The sequence below is a fragment of the Camelina sativa genome, chromosome 9 (genome assembly GCF_000633955.1).
Source record: "Camelina sativa cultivar DH55 chromosome 9, Cs, whole genome shotgun sequence".
Lineage (NCBI taxonomy): Eukaryota > Viridiplantae > Streptophyta > Magnoliopsida > Brassicales > Brassicaceae > Camelina > Camelina sativa.
Window position 1 is genome coordinate 19,877,366 of NC_025693.1, and position 7,544 is coordinate 19,884,909.

General features: G+C 31.1%; 1 long non-coding RNA gene across 1 annotated transcript; it reads right to left on the reverse strand.

The window, feature by feature from the left end:
• LOC104711442 lies at positions 1,195–2,385 on the reverse strand. Its single transcript, XR_755284.2, has 2 exons — positions 2,039–2,385; positions 1,195–1,389 (listed from the first exon to the last, which is right to left on the reverse strand). It is a non-coding gene; the product is annotated as an uncharacterized LOC104711442 (long non-coding RNA).

The window sequence follows — 7,544 nt, forward strand, 5'->3', positions numbered from 1 at the left end:
TAATATTTTCCATATATTTGCATAAATCGTAAACTAGGAGTGGACTAATTTATTGACAAAGAAAAGATCGAAGGTCCAGTTAGGTATTAATTGATTGACCATATGTATGTAAGACTTTAAATTTGTTTCAGTCTTCATTGACTTTATTTTCTAGCATGCATATATGCTAGCCAATTGATAGACAACCCTGATGAATTTCTGATGGACAACACTAATAAACTTTCTTGAGGACAACAATCGATAGAAACATTGATGAACTCTCTGAGGAAAATACTGAATATATTTTTTTCCTTTCAAACTTGCCCAACTTCTGCAGATATTATTGTTTGTCATCAATGTACGTCGACGTTGTACTCAACAAAATCCAAACATAAATCCAAGAAATTCTTTGTATTCTCTCCGATATATTATATTTTAAATGTTATTTATTTAAGATCAATATTGTAGAGAAATCTAAAATTCTCTATAACACAACCTAATGGAAAATAAAAAATTTCACCTTTAATATTGTTTTGGATTCAGCCAAAATTGTCCCATCAAAACCCAGCGATTCAAATCATCTTCCTCCTTTCATTATATTGTGTTATAAAATGAAAAAGTGGTAGTTTCAGAAAGGATTATTAGAAAGTGGAATTTGTGGTGAGTTTAGTTTTAAAGTGACAGTTTTAATGAAATTCTCTATATTAAAGATAGCGTTAAATTTACATGTAAAAAGATGATGGAACATGAAGTGGCACAAAAATAAAAACTCATGGTTGACATAGAGAAAGATTTACATTCCCGAACATGGTAGTAAAAGCTTTTAGGATACGATGGTTCGATAAATGAAAACAAAATTTATAACCTATAAAATAAAAATAAAAGTGAAAACGAGTCACAACTCACAATATTAGAAATATAAAAATAAACCTACGTAAGGAAAAAAAAATACAATCCATTCAAATTCAAATATTCATTGTTTCTAAAATGGCCATATTGGGTAATTAACCAAAAAAGAAAAATAGTAGGTGCAGATTTTAAATATCTTTCAGATTTCTGCTTATCTTATATTTACTTAATTTAGAATATCTAGATTCTCAGGTCATCTCCAATGCATAGAGACTCTCATGGTCTCTCAACATTATTTTAGATATTAAATTTGTTTGTTTTTAGTTTACAGACCCTTTAATATCAATAAAATTTAGATGCCTCCAATGGTAGAAACCACATGGGTTTCTTTAAAATTTCAAATTGAGAAATAATTGCATTTCATAAAATTTAAACAAACATGACATAAAACACAGCCAAATGAAAATTACATGTCAAATGTCTTATAGTCGTCTCTGTTGTCTTCTTCTTCTTCTTCTTCTTCTTCTTCTTGTCTTCAACTCACATATCTTATAATCTTCTCTGTTGCATAAAACACAGCCAAATGAAAATTACACACTGTGACATTCACGAATTCAAGAACATCATCATTACAAGATAAACCGATTACAAAATTGAAGTCATAAAGCTCATTCAAGAACACATAAACTCATTGACACTAAAACTGAAACTCATTCATTAATAAGAAACATACAACCGATCAAAGGAAACAACATCATTCAAGCCATTTCTCCAAGTATTTTCTCAATATTTTCTCATTAACCAAAGCAAGAGAAATAAACCACAAATACACAACAAATTCTCAATGTTCTAAAAATATTCAAAATTCACACATTTTGCTAAAATCCTGAACTTGCCAAATTTCAATGGGAATCAAACCAATTATAATTCATAACTCTAAGGCAATATTACAGCAAGCCAAAGACATTAAAAACCCCAAAGTCTACCAAGCTTTTACTATTTTCGTCACTTTCCCAAATTAAGAACCCAAAATCACTTAAATTCAAAAAATTTCACCAAATGAAGCAAAACAAGCTCCAATAATCATTACCCAAGGTTCACAAAACAAGCATAATCTAAGCCTATTAACATGTAAATCGAGTTATACAAGAAATTTTCAGAATTTAACAAACTTGGTGAATTCGAAAATATTGAGAAATAAAGATGTTACCTTGCTTGGGAGTGAAAGAGAGTGATACAGATGGATTCTGGAGCCAAAATTGAGTGAAATAGAACTTTGAATCAATAAAATTGAGCAAGAATTGAGACAGCTGTGTGTGTTTGAAGAAATTCGCAAGAGAGAAGGAAGGATAAAGAAATTGACTACTTGATCGATCAAGTTTGTCGAGCAAGAGAGAAAGTCAAGGAAAAGAAAAAAAGAAAAAACATATTTTTTGTCTAAAATTTTAACCAATCAAAAACCACCACGTATGCGTCTCTTACCATCTCTAAAATCTCTGTTTTGAGAGACGACTCTACATATTTATTTTGTTTCTGATTTATTTTTCAACACTTTTTTGTAAGAGGACATATCTAAAGAGACTCCATTGGAGATGCCCTCACATTCTTCTTTTCTCTTATCTTTGGTTTTATTATATAAGATAATAAATGCATGACCCTTTTCAACATTCCAAAGAAACATAAAACAAATCCACATGAGAGATAATCGGTGACAGCCATGAGCCATGGCATGAGAAAAAGTGAAGCTTGCAAAATCAAAGATAAGAGATAAAAATGTGAGAATCTAGATATATAAAGTATCTAGATATTCATGGATTGGGAATCTATAAATCTGAAAAGCTGGTTTCGTGAAGAGGTTAAACGGTTTATCAGAAATACAGTCATACTGTATAATATGATTTTTAATTGATTTCTAATTTTTGGTTTTTGGTTTTTGGTATTTGAAGTTTTTCTAGTTTTTGCAAAATCAAAAACTAGAAATCAATTATATCTAGTTTTTCGGTTTTTTTATAATTATATATTTTTAAAAACATTTTAAAGTTATTATATTTGAAGTTTTAGTTATTTTTTTAGGATTATTTAAAAATAAAAAAATTCATGTAAACCTTTTAAAAAACCCACAAAATTTGGTTTTTAGATTCTATGAACTAATAACCAAAATTTCTTAAAATCTGGTTTTTTTAATTTTTAATTTTTTAGGAAATCTACTTTTTTTAGAATCATGAATGGTTAATTAACTAGTTTTTACCAAATCAAAAGCCAAAAAGTAGTTCAAAATCTCTTGCCATTCAAGGCATCAATTCATTAGTTTCTTCGATAAAGTCGTCCAGGCTCTTCTTGAAACTGGTTTTTCAGACTCTTTGGTTCTCTATCCACGATAATATTTTCTCCTACCATGGATGTTATTGAATATCTAAATCTTGTACCATTGAGGCCTTGAATGTCATCTGATTTTGCATCAATTTTTACCTTTTGATTCGGCAAACTCCAGTTTGTTAGCCATTCACGATTATAAAAAAAGTAGGTTTCTTGAAAATTGGAAAAACATAGATTTTAGAAGATTTTGGCAATTAATTCATAAAATCCGAAAAGCTGGTTTCGTGAGGAGGTTAAACGGGTTTATCAGAAGTACATTCATACTGTGTAATATGATTTTTAGTTGATTTCTAATTTTTGGTTTTTGATTTTTTTAGTTTTTGGTACTTTATAATTTTTGCAAAATCAAAAACTAGAAATCAATTATATTTAGTTTTTGAGTTTTTATATAATTATATATTTTTATAAACGTTTTAAAGTTATTATATTTGAAGTTGTAGTTCTTTTTTTGGGATTATTTAAAAAGAAAAAAAAAGTCATGTAAATCTTTTAAGAATCCCACAAAATTTGATTTTTGGATTCTATGAACTAATAACCAAAATTTCTTAAAATCTGGTTTTCCTAATTTTTAATTTTTTTAGGAAATCAACTTTTTCTAGAATCATGAATGGTTAATTAACTAGTTTTTGTCAAATCAAAAGTCAAAAAGTGGTTCAAAATCTCTTGCCATTCAAGGCGTCAGTTCATTAGTTTCTTTGATAAAGCCGTTGAGGCTCTTCTTGAAACTGGTTTTCCAAACTCTTTGGTTCTCGATCCATGATAATATTTTCTCTTACCATAGATGTTATTGAATATCTAAATCTTGTACCATTGAGGCCTTTAATGTCATCTTATTTTGCATCAATTTTAGCTTTTGATTCGGCAAACTCCAGTTTGTTAGCCATTTACGATTATACAAAAAAGTAGGTTTCCTGAAAATTGGAAAAAATAGATTTTGGATGATTTTGGCAATTACTTCATAAAATCTAGGAACCATATTTTGTGGGTTTTCCAACATGACTTTTTTCCTTTTAATTTTTCCTAATATATTTATATATAAAAATCAAAAACTAATCAACTTACCATTCAAAATTTTGCAAAAACTAAAATCTCCAAAAATCAAAAACTAGGCCATGAATGGAAGAGGAGTTTTAAATGGATTTTAGATAATAGTTTTTGATTTTTAGTTTTGTTTTTTGATTTTTGATTTTTAGGTTTCTAGTGTTTGTAATAGATTTTAATTGTTGTACTTTTAAAAATAGTTACATAAAAACAGAATAAAATAGAAGAATCGTAAGTTTTCTTAAAATCTCTAATTACTTGGATTCTAGTTTTTCTTAATATTTATTTGTAAAGAAAAGTTAAAAACTAATTTTCCTAATTTTTAGGGAAACTATTTAGTGTAAAATCTTGAATGTAAAAAATGGGTCTTCGAACAACAAAATCCAAAAACTATTTTATAATCTATTTACCTGTAACGTCCCGACCGCCACCTCTTACTGGGCCCCATGTCCAATCTCAGTCCATAGGCCTGCCTTCCTTAATGCGCCTTACGTCCTCTCATTAGGCCCGTGAACCCATCTATATCTGACGGTCGGTTTGCTATGTCCGGAAGAATTTAAAGACTTGTTACTGTCTCTACAAATCACCACATGATCTTTTTTTGTGTTTTGTTCTCACTCGTACAGTTCCGAGAGTCACTTCCCGGAAGGTCACTTATCCTGAGACTACTCTAGCATAAGCACGCTTAACTGTGGAGTTCTCTCAGGACCCTTAACCGAAAAAATAAGTGCACTTTGGTATATAGGTGGTCAAAATCAATTATTTTAAACCTTTGCGCAAGTCTCTAAAACCGGGGTGTCACAATTCACCTCCACTAACAGATCGCAACGTCCTCGTTACGCACCAAGACCGTCACCCCAGACGGTGTGAGCCCACTCGACTCCACACTTGTTTGGGTTCGGCTCTGATACCACTTGCAACGCCTCTACCGCCACCTCTTAGTGGGCTCTATGTCCAATCCCAGTCCATAGGCCCACTTTCCTTAATGGGCCTCACGTCCACTCACTAGGCCCGTAAGTCCATCCATATCCGACGGTCGGTTTGCTGCGTCCAGGAGGTTTAAAAGACTTGTTACCGTCCCTACAAATCACCACATGATCTTTCCCTGTGTTTTGTCCTCACTCGCACAGTTCCGACAGTCACTTTCTGGAAGATCACCCATCCTAAGACTACTCTAGCATAAGCACGCTTGACTGTGGAGTTCTCTCAGGACCCTTAACCGAAAAGATAAATGCACTTTGGTGATATAGGTGGCCAAATCAATTCTTTTAAATCTCTGCGCAAGTCTCTGAAACCGGGGTGTCACATTACCATTCAAGGGTTAAAAACAAAATCAAAAACTAAAATCCAAAAACTAAAAACCAAAGGAAACTCATTTAGAACCAAAATTTATATTTACTCGTAATCAAAACAAAGTTAAACTTAATATGAATTCATGGCCTGGACAATTAGACATTTACGAGGTTTAATCAAGTAGTCGTAATTTAGAAATTGTTTTTTTTTTTTTATCAACAATTTAGAAAGTGTTTTGAAACTCATTTACACCAAAATTTACTAATCTGGTTCATATTTTTACACAAAAATTTTAAGACGAGTTTCAAATACGATTGGTTGGAGTTAAACATTTCTAATGAGCAAAAAAAAAAAAAATTATTAGCTCTAATTGGTAACCATAAAAATAATAATCGGATTGCAAAAGTATTTATAAATAAAGATGTAAATATGGAAGCCCATTGGCCCAATAGTTAATTGAGGGTTAATTAATACTTCTACACTAATATGTTTAGGTTCGCGATTCATAATTTACAATAATTATTAATTAATAATAAATTAAGACATAAAAGAAAGAAAAAAAGAAAAAAAGTAAAGATGTAAATATCATCAACAAGTAATTGATAAAATAGGAAAAGTATTCTCTAAGTCACTCTTATCCATCAAGTTATTCACGACACTTGCTTAAACAGCATAACAACAAACATTTGTTTTTCTGTGTATTCTGTTTTTTTAACAAGAAACATATTTAGTTGAATAGACGAAATAAAGGAAAGCAAAGCATGAAAACATCAGCGGCCAACAGAAACAGAAGAAATACATATTTTAAGAGGGTGATCCTGCACATGTTCATGGAAGATAAAGAAGTAAAGAACTACAATATTTCAATAGGTATATGAGGAACTGAGGAAGTAAGGACTAGTTGTTGATGACCACACCATGACATAGAAAAAGCAGAAAAGGTATACGTTTCCAAACATGGTCGTAAAAGCTTTTACGGTTCGATGGCTCGATAAGTGAAAATAGAATTTATAAAATCTATAAACCTATATATTATTTACTAAGTACATCCGAACTAACCTAAACGAAATCGAACGGTTTACCTATTGTCTAGGCCTACTATTGTTTTTCCTTGCTGCTTAGAAGTAAAGATGTCATCAGAAGAGTAAGAAAGAATTACTCAAATGTACTCCAAAAGTTGATTTATTCTTTATATCTAACAATTTTCTAAAAATTGCTCAGATATTTAGTGTTCTGGGTGTAATTACAATTTACCCCTTGGATTCATTTTTTCGATTTTGATTAAAGAAAATAATAAAAAAATACACATCAGCAAATTAAAATACACGTCATCTTCCATAATCCACGTCAAAACCCAAAAAAACAAAAAAAAACTTAACGGCTGAGTTATAGTATTTACAGGAAAACGAAAGGTCTCATCGATTCATATGACGGCTGAGTTATGATGTTTTGTGGCTGAGTTACACAAGAAATAATCTGAAAGCAAGCAGTTGATTTATATTACTTGACGACTGAGTTATAGTATTTACGGGAAAACAAAAGGTCTCGTCGATTCATATGACGGCTGAGTTATAATGCTTTGTGGCTGAATTCTCACAAGGAGTAATTTGAAAGCAGAAAACGAAAGGTCTCGTCGATTAATATGACGGCTGAGTTATAATGCTTGACGCCTGAGTTATTACACAAAATAAAACAAATGTATTACAATAATACTACATCAGACAAGTTTTCGCAGTGTGTCCAACTTGTTTACATCGAGAACATGTGTTTAGCTCATGGCTTAACGCGTTAAATCAGTAGTCATCAAAAATAAGCTTGTCGTGTGTTGTTTCTGCATCTATCTAAACAATTCTACACCCTCTATCGTCGGTGTTAAATACATATTTGTGTTTCTTTACCCATTTACCGGGAACAACAATTACCGGAACTTGATCCATGAAAGAAAATGAAGAACAAGGTGAAGAAGAAGTAGAAGAAGAAGGTGAAGAAGAAGGTGAAGAAGAAAG